Source organism: Lepidochelys olivacea, assembly GCF_965140295.1.
Source record: "Lepidochelys olivacea isolate rLepOli2 genome assembly, chromosome: 10".
NCBI lineage: Eukaryota > Metazoa > Chordata > Testudines > Cheloniidae > Lepidochelys > Lepidochelys olivacea.
In genome coordinates, this window is record NC_140420.1 from 26,769,375 (window position 1) to 26,793,269 (window position 23,895).

The following is a 23,895-nucleotide window of genomic DNA, read 5'->3' on the forward strand; positions in this document are numbered from 1 at the left end:
CATCAATTATATTTTTATCCCCTGCCCCAATCACGATTATGTGGGTGAAACCAGACTATCACTATGCTCTTGAATGAACTCATACAGAAAAATGATAAAAGATAAACAACATATCACCTGTGGAGTTTAAATCCATTCTCCTTCCCCCCTTTTCAGAGACGCAGGCTCCATTCCATACAAAGAAAGGGATGGGAGCATGTGAGCTCAACTTTGGGGCATTGCCCCTGTAACTGCATACAATGACATATCTGCAAATGATTTATTAATTACGAGCTAAATAGAACTGACAGATATAGCAGCAGTGAATATTAGCAAATTCTCTTCATTTATTGCATGTGTTGTGCACCCTGGTAACTGATTAGTTGAGATTCAATGCATCACTTTTTTATTCCTATGGATACTACTGAATTTTTCTTTAGATTTTTATTAATTTTCCATGAGGTATAAAGATGTTAAATGAAAACTAATATTATCATATAAGAGAGGAAATACCATATTAATCCCCAACACTGATAGCAGTTGCGTGGGCTGCTCTCATCTAACTAGAAGAAAAGCTCTATTAAGGTACAAGATGCAGAACTTCATCTTCAGGCAAATTCACCAGATTAGGGTTTCCAGAAAATGAATCTTCTTGCAACACAGATAAATCATCTACACTCTGATACAATTAATCGAATTCCACCACCAGTTCTGTGCTGGGAAAGCTCTATACAGATTGTAAAATCACAGGATTTCAGAGGGTGAAGCTCTCTGTAATCCATTTAGCAATCAGATTCACACAACCACTCAGTGATAGCCGGTTTGGAGGCCTATCTGCCTGAGCCCCCTAACACAGACATATCCAAAATTGAATTTTGGAGTCTTTTCATTTAAAAACTGCATCAGGATCATGAAATCAATCAATATAAAAATCAAGTGAGAACATATCATGCAATATTGCAGCGGATAAGTCTAGAAGATAATAAAAGTCCCGTTTCCTGCCCATATAATTCGATGTCATGCTCTTGTGCAACTACCTTTTCTATATATGCCAATTGTTTCATCTTTTTAATCTAAGGGTTCTAATTCTGCCCTCCTTCTGACTCTAAGAATGCAACAGTTAAGGGGCTCTCAAACTCTTTCATAAAATGGACCACATCTTAATAGGTATGTTATCTCTGTGGCCTTCTCCCATGCAGAGTCACATGTGCAAGGGCCATGTCCCTGCTTCCAATCATCACTGCTTAACACCTCTCTGTCAACTACATTAAATGCTGACCTTGGAAAGTAATATTAGGAAAGTATTTCATGTTTTTTAAAAGCTTCTTTTATTGCAATTTTACATTTGGAACCAGAGGATGTTCAGCAAAATGTGACCACTCAATTCTCTGGAAACTGCCAGCAAATGCTTCTTGGACAACAGCTTGAGAACCTTCACAGCAGTTTATTAAAATTCTCATTGCCTCAGTCAGCCACCTCCAAAGATCTTCCAAAGAACTGAAATGTTTGACAACTTAGCCCCTGTGTGACTCTACTGACTTCAGTGGGGTCACACATTCGGTTGTGGTCAGTCCAGAATTTCATCTGTGATGTGTCTTTTAGCAAGGGGGTTAATGACACCAATGGCCATTGTGCAGAATCTTTAGTATTTTTTTCACCATGGTAGGTATGAGCTGCCATTTGACAACTCCAGACTTTTTCCTGAGCTGCGTCACCACCCAGAAATCACAGTCACAGAGAAACTTCACAGTAAGCCAAACAAGGCCCAGGAAAAAACAACCTAAAACTGTTTAAACAAAAGAAAAACATCAGCTGATCAGAACTCCAGATGCCTCCAAGTGAATTTTCATGTGACACCCTCCCAACCCCGACTTATTTCTCCTCATTATGTTACCTTCTGTTTGGCTCAATATCAGTGGCGAGTAGACATCGGATCCCACAGACCATTCGCTCTCCATTGTAATATTGTGTCAGCGATGTTAGTCATATCTCATTACACTCCCCTGTATTCTTTTGCTGATGTGAACTCAACACGACCTGAAATGATACAGCAACACTCACATTGTTTGCTAGTCAGATCCTCAAATTTGCTAGCACATAATTCACCATTTGAAGGCTAGGCAGCATCATGTGGCTGATACAGACAGAAGTGCTGAATTATCGGTGGTGAATAGAGTGCTGCAAATTAATTTCCAGGGCACATTAATACCCATGATGGTAATTTTTCATGGGGCTGGGCAAGATTCATTATTGGATCTAGACCACCCTGTTTGTCTGCCTCTATGCTTTTGCAGCCATAGACGTTAGTCAAAGGCCCTTCAGGTGGGATGTCCACGAGAAGAGATGGTGGCAATGGAAAGCAGGAATTAAAGCTGTTTCCTTTCAACCATCAGGAAGCCTGGGGGAGAACAATTATAGCAACACCAACAACTTTCCTCTGTGGTGAATTACCCCTACAGCGCAAGAGGCTTTGCGGTTGGAGGAAAATGTAACATATACCTCCCGTGGCGAATCTGGCTTGGAGGCTGGGAAAACGCCATGCATTTTCCTGACCACAGGGAAAGACCTTGACATTTCTCAGAACCTTTGAATTTAGACCTTTAAATGGCCAGACAATATGCCCACAAAACCCAAGCCCTCTCTCTTCCTTCAGCACCCAGGCTGAACAGACATCTAGGACTGGTCAAGAGCTTCCCATCAAAACATTTTTGGATGAAAAATTGGGTTTTTTCCCCCCAATGGACATTTTTTGCAGGAAATGTCTGCTTTCCTGAATTGAAAACCCAAACCCCCAAAAGTTTTCAGTTTTCTGACAGAGTCAAAAATTTTGGCAGAAAAAAGCCCCATTTTCCAACCACCAGTAAGGGTATCTAAGAGGTTTGTGGGTGCAGCTTTGCATCATCAGATATTTACACCCACAATCGAGGGGCTTCAATGAGAGAAGGATCAGAACCCATGTGGAGAACATAAAAAATATTAAAGGTGATGCCTTCCTATTCATTTATTTAGATTTGTAAGAGAGCCTCAACCAGTTCTCTGAGATAAACAGTGTATTCTGTTCTGTGTACACTCCATAGCATTAATTAAATCCCTCATATGTCACCAACCTCATTTGTTACGGAGGGAGCCTCTTAATTCCAATTTGGCCATTTCTTGCAGCTGAATCTGTGGTGCGAGGCACATGAGCTAATCAAAGATAGGCTTGTGTCACAGCACTGCTGCTTCTAGGTACCAAAATGACAATGACAATGCATTGCTTTTGGAACAATCAGCACATCTTACATCTAGCCACATGCACTTTCCACGTGGAGCAGGAGGAGATATTTATGCCAGGGGAAGATAAAAGAAACTGTGGCATCCAAATAGACCAGTGGAGATGAAGAATGAGACAAAAATGGTTTAAAAACAAAATCCTGAAAAATCATACAGTGTAGCCAGCCATTTCTCACTGCTGCCACAAATGTGCAACTTTGGCATGGTAAGGGACATCATGCATTATATGGATTTCATGATTGAATTGTAGACTGCATCTGAGAAGTGGTAGGTACAGTAATAGTTAGCATCATTCCAAGGGTCACAGTCCTCACACCTGGCCTGTGATCTCAATCAGCAGCAGGAAATATACACCCCAATCTCAGTCAGATTTACATATTGTACACAGAGCCTTTGGTTAAAAAGAGACAATCAGCATTGCCAATTTAATCATGAGCCTCATGATATTTGGTGCTTTTCTTAACGACCTAGCTCATGGTTTCATGGGATTAGGTGAGAATTTCAGCTTTCATTTAAAAAAAAAAAAGTTTCCAGCCCTCATGATTGGGAAGAAAATATAGGAAAAGTGCACTCTAAACGCTACAACTAGAGCTGGTTGAAAAAACTCTGAGAAAATATTTTCCCTGGAATGTACTGATTTGGCAATATCAAGCCATTTCCTGGAGATGATTCAACTTTGCCCAGTTCTGACAGAATCCTGCCTGGTGTTCTGCCACCTTGTCTGCTTGGCAGCTCAGGCTTCCAAGGTCCATGGCTCCAGAGCAGCCAGGCATACTTGGTTTACCTTCCAAGGACCCCCAGCAAGCCCTGGCATACGTATTCCAGGAGCAGATCAAAAGATTCTGGGCAGCAGGTGGCCCTAAAGACAGCTGGGGAAGGCTGCTGTATCTTACATATGTCCCCAGGGATGTCTACATTCTGCCTGGGGCCTCTCTAGCCTGCAGAGCAGCCTAAATTCAGGAGGGTGCAAAGGTGGCTTAAATAAATCATTGCCTCCTCACACTCTTAACCCTGGACTGTAAATTCTGTGCCCTACAGCACAGATTCTCACCCAGTATTTTTAATGTAGCAATTTGAGGTTTAATTTGTATCTACCTAGGGGCCTACACTGACTTTAATAAGTCACTTTGCAACCTCCTAAAGTAACTCAAGGAAACCTAAACTGGAAGAATTTGAAAATAATAATTGAGATTAGGGAGAATTTCATTTTAGTGATCCTAAGCCCGGAGAACCAGGTTAAACTAAATCTGTTCCAAATTTCTAGGTCATTTTAAATCCATTTATTGACCCATTTTGTGAGTCAATACACATTAGGTTTACTGAACTATATTGTGCTTTTCCTGAATGCGCTACCCACCTGTAACAATTCTCCATTTACTGATTATAAACAATACCATGGCCTACGAATGTATGTTTATGACCCAGGTCCAATACACTGAGTTCAATGGGGAGTTGCATAATAACTGATGGCACAATATGGCCCTTGATTTTAAAGCTATACCTAGACTGTGGCTAAAGTTCCCACAGAAAAGCAGCTCTACATGTTAGATTTAATAATTGCTAATTTTCACAGTCAGCTTTCTGACTAATTGTCAGTCACAAATTTTAGAGAAGCTGTGTAATAACGGAATGAAAGAATTTATCTTATTATGTAAACAGATTAGGTTAGCCAGACAATTACTTAAGGAAATTATTCATGCACAGCGTGTATTCTCAGCATATATTACAGAGCTCTAAGCTTGTCACATTTTTTACCTAAATGCTAGCCAAACAGACAGAGGAAGGATGGACCAGTGGTTAAGGTGATATTCTGTGACTTAGGGTCAAATTCTGTGCTCTACCACAGACTCTCTCTGTGACCTTGGGCAAGTCAATCTATGTGCCTCTGTTCCCAGATTCTACACTGAGGTAAAAGCATTGCCTTCCTTCACAGGGCTGTTGTAAGGATAAATACATTAAAAAGTTATGAGGTGCACTAGTTACCACAGTAACGGGGGCCAGGTGGGAAACTGTTTTCCCATCCCATGAAAATTTTGGATATTTTAAATTCTTTCTTGTTCTGAATCAGGATGAAAAGTCAAAATCTCAAAAATGTTAATGACAAACTGAATTTTTTTGTTCTGGTCAAATTAAATGAATCATTTTGATTAGGACCTTTTTGTTCTTTTTAACCTTTTCTGCTGTCTAAATGAGATTCTAAACCGCTAAATTGGTAAGAGAGAGCTTTTGGGTTGAGTGTTGGCTGGAATGAGGATTGGAAATGAGAGCAAAGAAACAGTCTCCTGCAGTTGGATTCCTACTGTATTAAGGAAACTGGGCTTGGTACAATCTGTAAATAAACGGGACTGAATCAAAGAAATACCTGACTCCAACATCAATTTTTCCTCCTAACAGAAACAACCTGCAAGACCTCAAATATTGTCTAACTCTTCAGGCCAAAAGGGCAAATGTACTATTAGAGATGGTTGGAACATTTTTGATGAAAGGCTACAGAGTGTGAGAATCTCTCCTTCCCAAATCGAAAAGCTCAGATTTTAATCCAAAAATGGACATTTACTATTTGCTTCTCATCACTATGTTTCATTTATTTTGAACCAATTCTGTTTTTGTGAAAACATTCAAAAGGTTTTGCATGGAAATTGACACAAAATGGAATTGTCATCTTATGGATGGCTAATGTGTGTACGTATATGCACAACACATGTGGAAGTGACAGTGATGATCCCACCCGAAAATAGGTCACCTGTCACATATTTAGCCCGAATGAAAGAACACATATTTCACAAACACGTAAGACTATTCATTTGCACAACGCGCTTTTTTGTCTTTGTAGACAATGGTGGCGAATTGGTGGAATTTATGGGTGGGATTTCATAAGACACAAAAAGAAGGTAGGTTTGAGTTAGCCTAGGATGCCCTCCACCAAGAAACCAGTCTCTGCAGTCTAGTGAACAGCAACCTTTCTTTAGTAGAGCCTTTAAGATTTAAGCACATTGTATGAAGAGGTTATACACACATCAGAAAGACACCCTCTTCTTACTTAAAATCAAATTGATTCCGCTGATAAATCCCAGAGTCTTTTACTACAAACTGACTCACTTATCCTAACAGGAACCAATAGCTGTTGGATTCAAAGACTGCCCATACTAGTTGTGTGTAGGATATTCTGTATACCATTTAACTAAAGGAAAATCAAATTGGAAAAGACTTCTGGGTGTCATAAGTCATTTTTTGACAAGAGAGTAATTTATCCTGGGAAATAAGCTTAATCAATAACAGACGGAGTGAGATAACCGTAATAAAAAGGGGAATCAAGCCCAGTTCTGTTACAACATTATAATTAAGGGTGGAGGATTGTGGTAGGAAAATAATAATTTTCTAGATAAATTAATTCTGGATTGTTTCTAAATCTAAAAATTCATTTACATCTACAATTTCAAAACCAGAAAGCAACATAGATTGTATTTTTCCCTCAAAGGCTCTGTGCACTGCTTGGAAAGATGGCTCATCAAATTTAAAGGAGAAATATACCAACTCAAAAGAGAAAGATTTTGATTTTTCTTTGATCTGAACTAAATGATCCAGACAGTCACTCTTGGCATTAAAAAATTCAGCATTTTTAGGGACAAGCACAAATACCAACCTTTTGATTTTATTGTTCTCTATAAACCAAGAGTTAGCTTTCCAAAAGCCATAATTTTGGTCTTGGGGTAATTAACTTTAATTTCCCAAGTATAAAACGATGGGGAAAACATCCAAGAGAGACCTTTGCAGCTAGATGTGAATAAAAGTTCCCATTTTCCTTCTGACCCAAATTTTTGTATGTTAAAATTTATTGTTTGGTACAATATTTTTTCATTATTTACCTTTTCAAGTTTTTAAAGTGATTAATAATCCCATCAAACTTTCAAAGGAATAGCAAACAGATGAGAAAGACAGCTCATAAATCTAGCTGCAAAATCAAAGATCCACCCACTGCTAAAATGGGATTAAAGAATAGCCAAATCATATGGTACTGTCCCTCATACAATTAACTACAGTATTAAAAATGCAAATTAATAAAATAAAAAAAATAGAGATAAAACATATCCTTACCCCCAAGCAGATTTCTGACTGCAAAAAGGGAAACGGGCCAGAGACTCCATAAAGTCCACTAAGGACTTTGCTATTTCTATTGATTTTACACAGCAGGCTCAGAGTTACTAAAGTGAGGGGTGTCAGTGTAAAACCTTAAAATAGATTATGTTGGTGGAAAACATAAAAGAGAAAGACACCACAGAGGTGGTAGAGGAAAAAATAGGAGGATAAGGACATGAAAAAATGGTCATTGAGTTGAAGCTGGCTCTGCGTGGTTTAGTAAATCCCATAGTCTCTGAAAATCACACTTCATCCTGAGATGGTTCTCTATGAAGAAGCCATCTGAGCAAGTGCTATTGTCCATCATGTTACTAAAGAACATATGATTGTCCGTTCTGCGTCTGACAATACCTTCAAATATGTGACCCAGACTCTCTTTATAGTGATTAGTAACATGACCTAGAGCCAATTTATTTCTCCTTTTGTGATTCTGGATATTATATTTCTGTCTCCAAGTATACATATGCCCTGATTCACCACCCCCCAACCTGAAATGAACTGCACCTCCCTTTAGCAGGCTCCATGAGGTGGTATTAGTTCCTAGCAGGGCAAGTCCTATATTGCTTCTAGGGCAACTATAATCTCTGCAAGAGACTTGCTAGGAGCCTTGCCAGCAGAAGATGCTGCAAGGATGTAATGAGTGAGTATGTCACTCATCTGCCCTAGTCGGCTCCTCCCCAGCCAAAAACACATACATTTTAAGGGGTGCTTGTTCCCAGCCGAAAGGGGAAATGATGGTGCTATCTAACACTGTGACCTCCCCTCCTGATTGACTATCTGTCCTGTAAAACATAGGAAGCCAGCATACTACTATTCATTTTTATTTATTGTTATTTGTACAAGTAATTGTAGGTCAAAAATCACTATAGTATCTGACCATTTGATGATTAGCATCTTTGGCTGGCCTCTCTGAATATCAGCAGGTCAGACATTTTCCCAATCCTTTTCTCTGCAGTAAATGTTTTATTCTTGTTCCCGGAGCTTTCCTGGGAAAATGACTTACATTGAATATTCACAACGAACTCCCAAACAATCTACAAACCAAAAATTATTCAGAGAAAACTGCCTAGCAAATAATTCTGAACCACCAACACATTTGAGAAAATCCTGAATTGCTTGCAGATGATTTGTGAAGGGGAGGAAAAAAAAACACTCAATTCACTGAATACAAATTATTCAACAGCTCTCAGATCTCACCCTCTCTTTTCAAAACCCAGCTGATTTCAGGAGGAAGTTCTTGAATGGAACATAAACCTTTGATGCCCTTATCTGGGATTTTAACTTTCCTTTTATTTTTTCTTGAGATCAAGAAAAAAATATTTTATATGGGTTCTTCTAGATACGAGTGTGTTACATTTTATTAGGGCTTGCTCCTGCTTCCATTAAATTGGCAAAATTCCCATTCATTTCAAAGGGGCAAGATCAGAACCTTCAGCCTCATGACCTGATTCTCTGCTCACCCCTGAGGTATGCCAGCGTAACTCCTTAAAGTCAATGGAGTCACACTGATGTCAAGTTGGTGGCAAGTGAGGTGAATTTCAGACCCTGGGTTCTGAAATTTGAGTACCTGTGGCCAAATCATGCCTTGCCTTCCTCCTGGGAGTAGTGTAAACTGACCTCTCAGAGTAGGGTTATTGTGTTATAGTTTGAAATACATCTGAGGGTCACCCTATCTCAAAACCACTGACCAAGATTTAGCAATGATCCTTCACAGTGGTGATTCAATTTACTTGGCAGCTGAGTACTGGGGGTGGTTACACCATGATAAAATGGTAGGCAAAAATAACACAATTGGTTGTCAAAAAAACGTAACAGGGATTTGAATTAAACTGGAACAAAGGGAACTGGATTCCACCTACCTACAATATTAAATATATGAAGAACATATATAATTAAAAATAGCAATTCAAATACACACAGACACAGACTATAGTACAAAGTGTACTTAACAAAATATAACCCCCCTCACCCCACTCTCTCTCTCTATATGTATGTATGTACAGGCCATTATTTTATAGGTTGCTGTGATTATTTTAGTTCAAGGTTCCAGAAGGTCTCCTCTTCTGGATCTCCAGGACAAGATGACTCAATGACAGGAGATGACCAGAACCGATGCTCATGAACACACCATTAAACACAGACTGACTTGACCAGCCAGCTTTAAACAGAAAGGCCCCCTTCTGCATGTGTTTGTCCTGCCCAATCTCAGCCTCTCCGCTCACTCTCTGTTTCGCTCTGCCCCTCTCCCCTTGCTCTGTTTTTCTCAGGTTGCTCCCAGACTCTGTTTCTCTCCACCTCTTTCTCAGGCTCCCCACCTCTGTCCCTCCACCATCCCCTCTTCTCCACCAACTGTCACTCCTCCTCCCAATGAGGTGAGGACCACCTCCTCTCACTTTCTCAGATGGAGGGGCTACCTCCTCTCCACAGAGCAATGACAGCACATTTACCCTGAAAACACCTGACATCACATAACCCCAGACAGGGTTGAGTCCCTTTACCATATTTACAGTTGCTTCACTGACTCGAATGACAGTGCTAGTTTGAGAAAGGAAAACAGGATTTGGCCCATTATTAGAGTTTTAGGTCTTGATGCCAGATTTCTTACTCAGGCTAAAGTCCCTGGACTTCAGAATTGAGCGTGAGTTTTTCAGGCCCCCAGAGTTCATGCCACCTTCCCTAGTACTTATTACCTTGTGTTCCATTCTATGCACGAAACCCATGATGTAATGTCTGGCCATTGTTAGTTTGGTTTCATGGTGGGAGAGAGAAAAGGAACACATTACCACAGTGTTATTCATCAGTGCCAGTACCCTGAAATATATTTCCTTTGCGGAACACTGTGCCTTAATCCTCCCTGCTATATGGGTACAAGTATGCTTTCTTATTACTACTTCTTTATGACACTATGCTTAGCTGTTTTCTATCTATCACTAGTAGGGTTAATGCATGGACTGTGCTGTCTATTGTAGAAGTGTGTGTGAGAGAGATGGACTCTAGTTTTACATTAGTGAGTCTGATCTATAGAAGTCATTGCAAATGCAAGGAAAGAATCTTTAATCTGCAGGAAAAAGACAAGGTAATAGTGATTGACTGTTCTTCCTGACTTGCTTGCCATAAAACATTTATTCAGACTACATATTTAGTGCTACAGGTGGCATTGTTACTGTTCAAAGAACGCTACTCAGCATATAATGTGTTGAGCTCTTCATCTTCCTGAAAATGAATCTTGAAAACTTCTTGAATTATATATCTCTTCCCGCTTTTCAGTGGATCCATAATTTTCTTCAGAAGATGAATAGAGGACTGCAGCAATGATGAGAATTAAACTAGCAAGGTTCATGTTAAGAACATAATCAGTGTTTCAGATGGTGAAAGTGAAGCCTGTGCCTCCAAATCACAGACTGACCACAATCTGGGATGCCAGATATGCTGGCATCTCGTAATGAAGGCATGTGGCTGAGGCCTGTCAGAGATACCTTACTGCCAAAGTGGCACAACACAGTCCTCCTCCACACAACTTTGAAACCATCCTCAGCACAGGAAGCCATCAAGTGGACATCTCAAACACCTATTTACTAGAGGAATATTGTACCTCCATCATAAAACAGGGATCTAAAATCTCTAGATGCTAGTAAGCATGAACCTATGAACTGAAAACATTATAAAGCTACAGTGAGAGATGCCCAATGATACTTTAACAGGAAAATTCTTTGATCAATTGCACATGTAAGAAGGGTCCTATGTCTTAGAGAAGTTTCTCATTTTCTGGAGGCTTTTCCCCCTACAGAGCTATCATATTTACCTTTATGAGCAATCACATTGATCCTGTATGCCTGAAATAGTCTACTGATAATATATGGATCATACAACAAATTAGTGTATGAACCTTATATTAACGTCTTCTATTTTCCTAGGGAATAACCATGCCAAAATCATTTATACATGGATCGCATCAGCTGTCTGTGTGAAGCCAGTAGCAGTTAGCAGCAGATACTCTGCTTCAGTGGCTATTTCCTTACCACATTTGCAGGATAATGAATACCTATGAGGAAGGTAGAAAAGAGGATTCATATCCTTTAAAGTCTTGCCTTCAACTGTGTGCATCTGCTTCTATGTATATCAAACATTTCTAGTTCACCATTCATAAATAATTTGTTAAGGATGAACACATTTAGGGTCGAATATTCAGCAGGATGTGTGCAGATTTAGCTGTGTGACTATGTTAAAGTTAATGGGAGTCTTTGTGGCTAAATCTCTGTGCATTGCATGGAATCTCTGCCCCTTTACAGTGCTTTAGGAGTGTCAGACTCCAGTAAATTGATGGGCTATATTCTCATTTCAATGCACACAGATATGTGAGTTATGGGATTTATGTGTAGAAATGCACACCCGGCCAGGTAAGAAGTAATTCTTCAGTTATAATAGTAACCATTTTAGATCATGCAATGCTTAAAATTAAAAACAAGCAAGCAAACACCCATATGCTAGAAGCAACGTTCCTCTTTTTCAAACAGTTTTTCAAATTTGCAAGTGAATTTAGTGTGAAAAGTGCAGATTATCAGCACTAGAGACTGAATCTCCCTGTTTATCTACAGAACAGATATAGCACAGATAGAAGCATTGCCATTCTCCTCCATGCAGCTCACCAATGGGTTTCAGTGATGTCCTGGACAAAAGTATAGTTCAGTCTTCATGCCAGTTCAATCCTTGGGCTCTCTGAGGAGATTGACTAGGAACCCAAATGTGGTGATGGTTTTTGGGATGTGGACAAATCAAATAGGGGCTGAATCAAGCCCAGTAACTTACTGCAGCCTTGACACATGCCTCTGAAATAGGAAGAACTTCATGGGCCAGTTCCTCAGCTGATGTAAATTGCCATATTTCTATTTAAGCTAACAGAACTGCAGTGATTTCCATTCACTGAAAATCTGGCCCAACGTCTCATTTAGAGAATCAGGGAAATATAGGACTGGAAGGAACCTCAAGAAGTCATCAACTCCAGCCCCCTCCATTGTGGCAGGACAAAATAAACCTACATCATCCCTGACAGGTGTTTGTCCAACTTGTTTTAAACACTTCCAATGGTGGGGACTCCATGACCTCCCTTGGAAGCCTATTCTGAGCTTAACTACCCTCAGAGTTAGAAAGTTTTTCCTAATATCTAACCTGAACAGCCCTTGCTGCAAATTAAGCCCATTTCTTCTTGTCCTACCTTCAGTGGACATAAAGAACAATTGAGCGCCTTCCTTTTTATAACAGTCCTTAACATTTGTTTGATAGAAAGTTTCTTTTATTAATGAAAACCTAGATATAATGGTTTATGACATTAATTTGTTTTGCAAAATGCATGCATCACCTACCACTTTTATTTTTCAATTTAGATAATAATAAAAGGTAGTTATATAGTATAGATTTTTACAGTATTTCCCCCTTTTTAATAACATTTATTTTTGCATTTTTAAATGTAGCTTCCACCTGCCCCCCCAAATAATTACCAAAACACTTCATTTCTATTTCCTACGGCACCTCCAGTTCTCTGAATAAATCTAACCCCCCCCCCACAACATGTGAACTTTCACCAGAATCCTGCTAGTGCATTCAGCCCTATTAAAACACCCATTTTCTTGCCCCTTTCCAAATGCCCCCTCTTGTGCTGTAGGGCTGGAGACTAGACAACCACTCCCATGACTCTAGATGACATTTAAAACACCCTTAATTGGATGCTGAAAAAACTAAGCATGTCTCACAATGGCTGAGACACAAGAGTTATGGTTGTTTACTGTAACACTAAGACAGTCCCATTAACAAGAATGATGGGAAACTGCATCATGGCATTATTCTTAGCAAAAGACTTGACAAATATGTTTTGTAAATGAAGGAGCTACAACAGAGAAAACATATAACACACTTTTTTCTTTTTTCCCCCTGTGAAATGGTTGCATGTTTAATGCTTTATACATTATTCAAGGCTCCATTTTCCAGGGTTCATCAATACCCTAGTCCACAGCAGCTAGAAGCTTGTAACAACTGACAAATGTAGACAAAACATGCTGCTTAACCCAAGAACAGTGGGTCAGAGAACAAACAGGAAAATTTATTGTCTTCACTATATTGCTGTTGGAATGGAGAAGTAAATGAATACCATATGTTATGGCTTATCACTTACAGTATGAATGTATCATGAACAGCCCAGCATGTCCTACCTAAATAATACTGATGGATAACATGCAGGCAGCTTTTGTTCATTGCTGGGGTTTTGTCTTCTCTACATGTTGTTTATAGTTACTTAGGGTGAGAGGAAGAGAGAAAAGGAAGCAGCCAGCCACACTGGGGGCTCAAGTAATCCCTTCTTTACGTGTAGACATGATATGTTCCCAACTGCATAATGAGTCCACGTTGTGCCTAGCATCGAAGTTACTGCACGAAGATAAAAACCTCAAGATAAAATGTGGATTCCACAGTATATTTTCAGACTAGACATTATATTATTTCTCAACCATACCTGAAAGCACCTCTGCAGAGGATGAAAGAAAGAAAAGAGGAGAGGGGAATGGCAAACCACAGTTTTATTGCATCTGTTTGCTGGAGGATTGCATGGACATTAGCAATAATTTTTATATTCCGTAGAGTAAACCTGAAGGTGACCCTGAAGCTTGCGAAGACTAATGTCCTTGTTGGATATAAGCATATCCAAGAACTATGGCCATGATTCTCTCTTGCCTTCAGTATAGGGTGTAATCATATGGTTTATATTTAGCAAAATGGGCCCAATCCTCCTCTTGCTCCATTTGTGTGCCAATACTCATGTATACTGGTGTCAATGAGATTAGGCAATGTGTGACCCTCATCCTCTATTGCAGTGGTTCCCAAACTTGTTCCACCACTTGTGCAAGGAAAGCCCCGGCGAGCTGGGCCAGCTTGTTTACCTGCCGCGTCCGCAGGTTCGGCCAATCATGGCTCCCAGGGGCCGCGGTTCGCTGCTCCAGGCCAATGGGAGCTACTGGAAGCAGTGGCCAGTACATCCCTTGGCCCGCGCCGCTTCCAGCAGCTCCCATTGGCCTGGAGCAGTAAACCGCGGCCCCTGGGAGCCACAATCAGCCGAACCTGCAGACACGGCAGGTAAACAAAACAGCCCGGCCCACCAGGGGCTTTCCCTGCACAAGCAGCGGAACAAGTTTGGGAACCACTGCTCTATTGGCTTGTATGTTGAGACAGTTTTTATATCTGTACAAAGTGAATGGAAAGTGGTGTAAAATGCTACTGCATGCATGAGTAGTGAATTCTGATTTGGTGCCATTTTACACCCACTCTGCAAGGGCATAAATCTGCGGAGAGGGTCCACAACATGAAGTTGCACCAACTTAATGGAGCACGTTTAAAATCCCATCTTTACCAGCACAACTGTGTTTGGAGACCAGGCCTCAGAAGAGAGGACCCCCTGCAATGGAATCTTTTGCGTATGAGAACTCACCACAGAAAAAAAAGTCAAAGAAGGTAGGAAGAGCCAAAATCATCACAACAGCCAAACCTCTTAACAGTGAGACAATTTTCAGGAGTAAACAGTTGTGAGAAGCTCATTTGCCACTGATTAAATAAAACTACCAAACAGGAGAACTTGTAGAGAAGAGGAAAAATGGAATAGATCTTTGAGGATAATCATTTGGACCAATGAGAGGACAGGCAGGAGAACAGGAGCCACCAGCAACAGTAATATAGAAGCAAAGAGAGCAAACTTTTAAAAATTCATTTACAAAAGATTATAGACGATAAATGAACTGATTTGTGTTTGTACTGTCAGACGTAACACCTGGCACTCTTACTTGTATTATTGACAGATTTACACGTGAGCAGAAACAAAAGATACAGACAATGAGGTCTGACTACAAGTAAAAAGATGTTATTTGGAGCCTCCTTATAGCATAGAGGGGGAACAGCTCCTCTTCTTCCTCCACCCCTCCTTACAGATTCCAAACTTCTTCAGGCTGTTGGCAGATTATGCAGATTAGAGCAGCTTTCAAATGGGCCATCTGTCACAGAGCCCACCCAGGGTCATGGGAGCATACAAGGTACTGCTGTACTCCCTTTCTCAGCTGCAATGAGTGTGGCTCAGCTGGAGTGCAAAGTCTGAGTGATGCAACACTGAGCAATTAAATACTATATTAGGAAACTTTGGAAATTAGATGCCACACCTAGAATTAATATCAATATTACATACCAAAGTTCTAAGTTCTCCCCCATTCACATGGCTGGGAAGACAAGTTGCAGGGCACTAATTGTGGCCTAATGACACACAAGAAAGCCACCCAAGCTCCACATCCCCACTGAAATCCAGGTTTTGTATATACCATAGGCATCCCCTCCTTAAGCAAGATAGGAAGGCTAGGTTCAGGGCTATCCTGGACAACATGTGGCACATGGGTGAGATTGCCCAAGAATGTAGGCAATGTATAGTGGCAACAGCACTGATGAGATGCTGGTAAAAGCTGTTGGCCCAAATTTTCAAAAAGGACTAGTGACTGGATGTCCCAGGCTTTACAGGGGCCTGACTTTCAGAGAGTTCTTTAAGGAATCTCAACTTGGCCACCCAAAGTCACTGGCATTGGTGATGCAGGCCACATTTTGTGTGTGTTTGTTTGTTTTTTTAATATGGCTACATCATACAAGTTTGTAAAGGTCACTTTTTGACTTCTTGTGTGCCCTGACTTTCCAACCCTCCCTCCTGTACAATCCTTCTCTATTACTTTCTTTGCATTAAAAATAAGTTATTCTTAGGATGTCCCATTGACATCACCACTCTCTCCTGCGTGTTCATTTTTCTAGCCCCACCCCCTCTGAGTAACTAACCGCAATATGTGAAATTATTTATGGCCCTCACAACTGTTACTGGTTTGTCTCAGCAACTAGTTAGTTTGTTCACTATATATATTTTCTCTTGCACACAAAATTTATGTATCTCCAGATGCCACTGTACATCTGTTACATACCGAGGATTGTAACTGGAGCTACCGCTAGAGCTGGATGGGAAATTTGTGAGAGAGAGAGACAGACATACAATATCCCAGTGGTTGGGGCACTTACCTGGGACGTGAAAGGCCCAGGTATAAGTCCCTGCTCTGCCTGATTTGGAGTCAGTTTCTCTCTCACACAGTGAATATTTAATAATTCACACAAAGTGGAACTGCTCCAGCAGTAGAGATTCAGAGGTCTCAATTCTTGGGTGGTTTTTCTCTTGTGGTTTTCTTTTTTCATGAAATTTCACAAAAGGTCTTATTTTTGTTCCAATGAAGAGGAAAATCAAGTTTCAAAAGCTCAGTTTTTCCCCCACAAAGTGGAATTCTTGTTTTCTAGCCAGCCCTAGTTCCATCTGCTTAGAAAAGTTCTCACACCTGAAAAATTACCAAACTCACCTCCTACGCTGCTCAGCAGAAGCGAAACATGCCGAGTTGTATATAAGGTATGGTCCCAAGCCTACATGATTTTACATGTAGGTGAATTCCTGACATAATTGGAGCACTGCAGGGTGCTGTCCACATAGAAATACTTGCAGAACCATGGCCTATACTGTGGCACATCTCTCACACCCTTCCTAGGAAAGGCATTTTATTCTGCTCTAATCGACTAGCTTGAACTGCAATACAACCTGTAAATCTCACCCCAGCACTTCCATAGTGCTTGAAACAGCACCCGTAGAATAATCACATCAGAACTCATATTTCACTCTAGATCCAGAAACCTTTGTTTCTCTGAGTAGCTCCATTTGGCGACTATCATGGTGTTGGTTTGCCTCCATCTCACAGCATCTTTTACTAAATCATGTGCCATGAGGCTGACAATACACAGAATTTTGATACTGTATTTACACTCCAGGAAGTCAACAGAAGGGAAAACTGCACTAGTGCATTTACTCCAAAGCTGGTGAAATCCTAGGCAGAGCAAGTGGAGGTGCTTACCTCTCCATAGGCGCTGCCCCAGGGGCAGCTGCAATCATCAAGGCTGTTTTCACAAGGTTAAAAGCTTACATCCGTAATCTCTGCCAGCGTTTGGGGCTCAGGGAGGTTTCCTGCAGACTTAGTTAGCTAAATGCAAACACAGATCTATCTCTAAGAACAAGAGGCCCTAATTAAGGCTGCCAACAGCAATCAGATGATGAAAACAAGTAAAATGTGAACTTTCTCAGGTAGCAGCTTGAGAGATTTTAAATGGCTCTACCTCACAGCCGGCTAAGCTCACCTCTGGGAAAGGCTGCAAATGGATTTGCTGGTTCACAGCTAACGCCTGAACTTCTAGTCTGGATTAAAAGCTAAAGTTCTCTTTGTTTGCCAAGACATTACTGCCAGCCACAGGCTCCTGCACAATGCTGCTACTGTCACTTTCCAACATGCACGTATTCTCGCTTGGCATTTCATCAGAATCATTTTTCTCTGTCTCACAGAGGGTGAGCCAATTCTCAGAGTATCTTGCTTGTAGGCACCTTCCTACCCAACAGTAAAACATCTGGTAGGAAGGGCAAAGGAAACAACTTTGAAATAAACTAATATAAATATGATTGAATGAACTGGTAAACTTTAGACTGACCCAAACAGGTCCTGTCCTATCCTTTCTGATGTTCAAGCATTACCTCTATCAACTGCAATTTCATTTGCCTTCTGGCTTGAAACATTTGCTAGAAACAGCCTTGAACTTGAGTTGCTAGAGTTCCCTGGACAAATTATTATGTCCGATTTATACTCCTCTACCCTACACAAACCAGGATTGCTAGATTGTGTTGTGGGCTCATTTAGGGCTTCCAGAAGAACAACAGAAAGAAGCAAATAATATCAGTAATTCATGAAGATGCTTAGGAAAAAGAATAAGTGGGGCTGGGAAGGGAAGAGAAATAAAGATAACTAGAGATTTATGAAATAACCATTGCTACACTCACAAGCTGCTAGAAAGCACCATTTTGTGACACAAACTCATTTCTGGGTCAACACTTATGTATCATTGCAGTAATGATCACTAAACTGGATTCTACTATACAATGATTTGGGGCTCTTCCACAACCCCACAAGACAGAAAGCAAACTGTATTGCTTATTCTAGTGAAATTCCTCTGGTAACAAAGTGACCTGGTCATAGGAGAATTCTGTTCTGAACTATACTTGAGATGAATAGGTAGAGAATGCCCTCCCTTTGGAAGCTCAGAACCAGAGGCTGCTGCCCAAATCGCTCTCTCCCAAACTGCACGGCACCATACATGCTGCTAACAAATAGATCTTGAGAGAAAGTGAAAGGAAAAAGTGGAAGGAAATATAAAAGGAACTCACCAGCTAGAAACAGCAAGATAGAATCCTGCCAAAATGGCTACTTAGGGCTTGAGCTGTTTGGCTCTCCCCATTTTAAAGGGCAGCCCCAGATAATGCATGCTGGGAAAAAGTTTCTAAAAGAAAATAACCTTGTAGCTTGAAGAATTAGTGAAATTCAGGAAGTCACCGATGTTGATGTGTTTAGAGAAAAGACCGCTATTGTTGTGCTTAGCCCCGTAAGTCTCAATTCTATTTTAAAAAAGAAATTTTTGCATTTTTTTTCTTGTTGGCTGATTTGCCTGCTATGATGAAATTGCTAAGCTGGTGCAAGAACATCAGACAGTTTCAAAGATGGAAGGGCAACTCTGTTGTCTGCCAACTGTAATGCACTGGAATTTTTACAGTTAACATATTTTTTAAACAAACATACTTTTATTATCCTTTGGCTTTTTTCCTACCCTTTTCTATCATTCTTCTCTCTGGTGGGGAATAAAAGAACTAGGTGATACAGTTACTTCAGTAATACACAATGTTTAGGTCTCCCTAGCTGAATTTAAGGGATGCAGCAAATAAGGTTAGACTCACTATGTTGAGCCTAGCTTTGTGATTATTGCAGTATGGTAACAATCAGGGCCTTGCTATAAAATTTCTATGTAAAAAAACAACAACCCTGTTACCTAATTAAAGATAAAGCTGTGTCTGTCAGGCCTGCATAATTCAATGCTCTGATGTTCATGTCAAAAATTAGTTCCAGATGAGCTTAGAATGCCAAGGAAAACATGCTTTGTTCTCACTCCCTTTATTCCCACCGTGAGAGACTTGACATCACCCAGATTCCTGACACCCCCTCACTCCTCGAAATGCACCTCAATCTGTTCCTTGCATACTGGTGTTAGTTTCCTCGCCATCCCTGCTTTTTGATGCCCACCTCTTCACTTGCTCCTGTCCCTGGTTCCCTTGACTTGTACTACTGGCCAACTTTTGCTGAGACCTTGCTAGTACCTGAATGAATGGTCCAGCAGGGACTCAGCAGGGGACAGACAGGTCCTGTGGGTCCAAGGTCTTGGAGGGAGAAGGCAGAGAAGCATTGTAGATTGGGATTAGTTTTGGACAGAGCAGCTGGAAACCCTAATAGAGCCTCACACTCTCTGTGGATGCATCTGTGTATTCCAGACTGTCATGCACCTGGAAATTGGCCAATTTTCTACAGTTTAAATCAAGTCGCAATGTGTTTTACAATCCCAGAATTGTGATTGTTACCAGCTTAAATCGCAGATGTTTGTACAGATGTCCCTCATTCATACTGCTTTGCTGTACTGTATTACATTAACCTCAATGCTTAGGTAATACATACTTATTGCATTAGTAGAGGCCAGAATGTTGATGCTAGTGACAAGAACTAGATGGGCAAATTTAACACAAAATATTCTGGTTATGTTTATATTTTTTCTTTTCCTGTGCCAATAAACTTCTGTTATGTTGTCTATCTTCTACCAGATAAAAAGGGGAAGGTGAAAAGTAACTTCTTATCATCCTGGACCAAACTTGTAACTTTCTAGAAATGTCATCACTAAAATTCAGAATCACTGGAAAATGATGGAAGTGATGAAACTTCTGGCATGAATGAAATGTGTTTGAAACATATCCCTATCCATATCCATGAGACCATATGATCAAAATCTGCTACTGACCAGAGTCTTCAGAAGTTTAAAATGTTAGGCCCATTAAAAATAAAATGATTAATAAATGTAAGAATTGTCATGCCACATCAGATTAGATGTCCTCTAATCCAGTATTCTCTCTCGGACCTATAACATATGACTCAGAGCAGATGTAAAAATCCCTGTAATAGACAAATCTGGAAATAACAGGTCTCTAGGGGAACTTTCCTAACCCCAAGAATTTATGACCCAAAGCATGAGAGTTGATACCCCTTTTTTTCCCCGTGGCTTTCCTATTTTTAATCGTATCTCTGATAACTGTGGATGTTCTTATCCACGTGTAATCCTTTTAAAAATTCTACTAAGCTCTTAGCCTCTGAGATATTTTGTGGCTATGAGTGGCACAGGTTAATTGTACAATGTATTAAAAAACATTTCCTTTTACTAGTTCTAAATCCATTGTCCCGTTCAGCTTCACTGAATGTCCCTTTGTTCTTCTGTAGGAGAAAAATATAAATAAATACGAGCATGATTTCAGTTAAGGTAAAGTACTACTTAAAATGAGAGTGCCAGACTAATTCCCCAAGTGATCCTGGCCTTTCTACAGTGGCTAGTGATTTCCATTTAATCAGCTGGGCTAACCAATTTGTCAGCCGGCCTCTAGCCTCTATCCCTTCTCTAAGTTTGCTACAAATCTCATGAGACTTTGATGTTATTGGACCCTCCTCCAGCCTCTGTATATTTGATGTTAAAAATATGATAAAAACAATAACTTAATGGGGCTAGAGTAAGCTCAGAGGCCCCCCAAAGCTATTAGGTTTATAAGGAAGGTTGCAGACTTGATGAAAACGCATACAAAACCAAACATGTTTATTCACCACTGGAGTTAATCCAAAGGGCTAGGAAAGATGTAGTGTTCCAGAGAGGGGATAGGTGTGAGCTGCTGGCAAACTTGCTGTAAGAGTATTAAACAGATCTTTATAGCAATCAGCAAATGCCTAAGGGCTTGATCCTGCAAAGATTTAAGCACATGCTTAACTTTGAATGACACTGTTCAGATGCTGGGGTCTAAAACATTGGCATGACACCTCCCCCTGGAAGACATCCACCCACGCACACTATGTATGTTAAATAATCACAAATCTTATGAACTACCTTTGGTCAATTTTTAGGCTAGGGAAAAAGGAGAAATGTTGCAGAGTGGGAAAATGGGTTTTATTTTACCAGGAATGTTTTATTCACTCACTTCTTCAAACCAAAATAAAAGAATTTAGAGAAATGTCAGCATATAACCCAGATTTAGTGGGTTTAACAATACTGCATGAACCTCTTCACACAGCTCTAGGGGGATAAGCACAATGTTCAGATATTACAGTCATCTATCTTTCTCCCTGTTACAAATTTTATGCCATATACTGCCTTCAATCCATGCATGGAACTCAGATTGATGTCAATAGAAGCTCTACTGTGATGACACTATGTGGCCCTCTATTTATAAGTAGTCTATAAGTTGCATAAATGCTCTTTAGTCTTTTTCCCATCAAATTCTGCCAATGTATTATCAGAACCTAATTTATTTGCAGCCCGATTGTACCTTTCCTTTGGTTTAAGATGACATATTATGCAGCAACAGAACTAAATGTACCTTCCTGAAAATGCACGTTGTAGCAATCAATTTAGAGAATGGGATACACATAGATTTGTTGACATTAGGCAGGTACATTTTAAAGGTACTGGGAGGTGTTTTAGGAACCTGACTCCAATTAATTCTAATGGCCCTGAAGCAGCACCCATCATTTTTCAATATGGTGTACGGGGAATTAGACATATGCGGGATTATGGTCTGATGTCAGTGAAGCAGTGTAAATCAAAGGGTAACTCGTCTGAGTTCTGCAAAGCTATTCACTGATGTACACTGCTCTTACTGAGATCAAACTCTGGCCAGCAGTTCCTGAACTTATTCAATACAACATGGTTCAAACATACTCCAAAAGATAAGAATACAAGCTTTTATTACTACAGGTAATTTTATTTAGAAAAGGAATATACTGCTCTGTAAGCTTGGTACTGTGTATTTATTATGCATAAATAAATTGTTTACCTTCATTAAAAATGCCGTCCCTGGCTTGACTTGATTCCAGTATTCCCAATGCAAAACACTTCTTTTCCAAATTAATCTTGCAGAAAGAAAAGGGAGGTATGCATGTGGGCGGGGAGGGGGTGGGGGACCAGTGATGCTTATTGGTCTAAGCGCTCCAGTGAAAAGTTTGGACATGAAGGAACAAGCTGATGAATATTTTATTAGGAGAAACAGGAAAGCAAAGTAAAATTGGATCCTAAGCAGAAAACGAAATCGCAAGATAAACTCTTTATGCCAAAAGTTAAAGTTCTCCATTTGCTTTTGACTGCTGCTGTTTTTATTATTAAAGCTTTTGCTGAGTGTCTGCATTTTGATGTTAACATATTTGTCACTATCTTTGTGGAAGGGAAAAATATGTTGAATGGCATAGAAAAACAAACTCATAAATTTCAGCCCTAAGTATCTGTTTTAATGTATTATTGTACTTTACTGGCAATATTCCACCAGCAAATGTCTTTTTATTATTGTATCCCCTCTTTGCAATAAAGAGGAATCCTGTTGACTAGCTTCCACTTGGGGAAATATGAAATCATCTTTTCTTGCTGGCTGTGGGCAAAAACTGAGTCAATTTCTTAACCAAGATGGAGTTACAAAAGTGTTCTCTAGGAAAAAAAGTATAGTAGTACATTTCATAAATCCCCCCTAGATACATAAAGCGAAATAATTCCCAAGTAGAAGAAAGACCAACAAGGAAAATGTATTAACCTAAATCAGATATCGTCCCACAATATGACAAAGATACTTTCTTTTAACATTTGGAAACAAGTCAATTTCAGTCTAAGACATTAGGAGAAAAGTCTGAGTCTTACATAGTATGATAGGAAGCTAAATGTTATAGTCTCATGCTTTTAGCCCAATCCTAAAGTCCTTATTCAGGAATAATTCCCATTCGTTTCAATGGAAGTTTTGCATGGATAAAGATTTGGTTTGTGGTATTAACTCCAAACACCTGACCCCACTTGGTAAGGCAACTCCCATCTTTTCATGTGCTTGTATATTTACACCTGCCTACTGTATTTTTCTCTCCAGGCATCGGATGAAGTGGGTTTTAGCCCATGAAAGCTTATGCCCAAATACATTTGTTAGTCTCTAAGGTGCCACAAGAACTCCTCATAGTTTTTGTTGATACAGACTAACACGGCTACCACTCTGAAACCTTAGGGTGTTTCAAGACCCATATAGGCTTCGTAAAAGGCAAAGCAAACAAAAAGAGAACCTGATCTGAACCCATTTAATGGGGAACACATACTACCACGAAGTGTCTTGTGGGAGAAAAAAAGCAACAAACAAAGCCGCAGATATGGTCCCAGACTGTCATGCCACAGCAATACATGCGGCAACAGAATCTACACCAGCCAAATAGCTTGCATAGTCAGGGTGAGGGCCTGCACATTTTCCTTGGGAGCTGAGCAGTGTAACAT

At 40.1% G+C, this 23,895-nt stretch overlaps 1 protein-coding gene and 1 long non-coding RNA gene across 2 annotated transcripts in view; both read right to left on the reverse strand.

The window, feature by feature from the left end:
- The window catches only part of LOC311526881 (uncharacterized protein), a gene marked incomplete at both ends in the record, with an annotated part of 366,035 nt that overhangs the window by 64,051 nt on the left and 278,089 nt on the right, over positions 1-23,895 (reverse strand). The gene's annotated exons all lie outside the window — the stretch shown is intronic.
- Positions 1,887-22,504, reverse strand: LOC311527874. The gene is made up of 3 exons (XR_014713471.1): positions 22,436-22,504; positions 20,780-20,831; positions 1,887-2,016 (listed from the first exon to the last, which is right to left on the reverse strand). It is a non-coding gene; the product is annotated as an uncharacterized lncRNA (long non-coding RNA).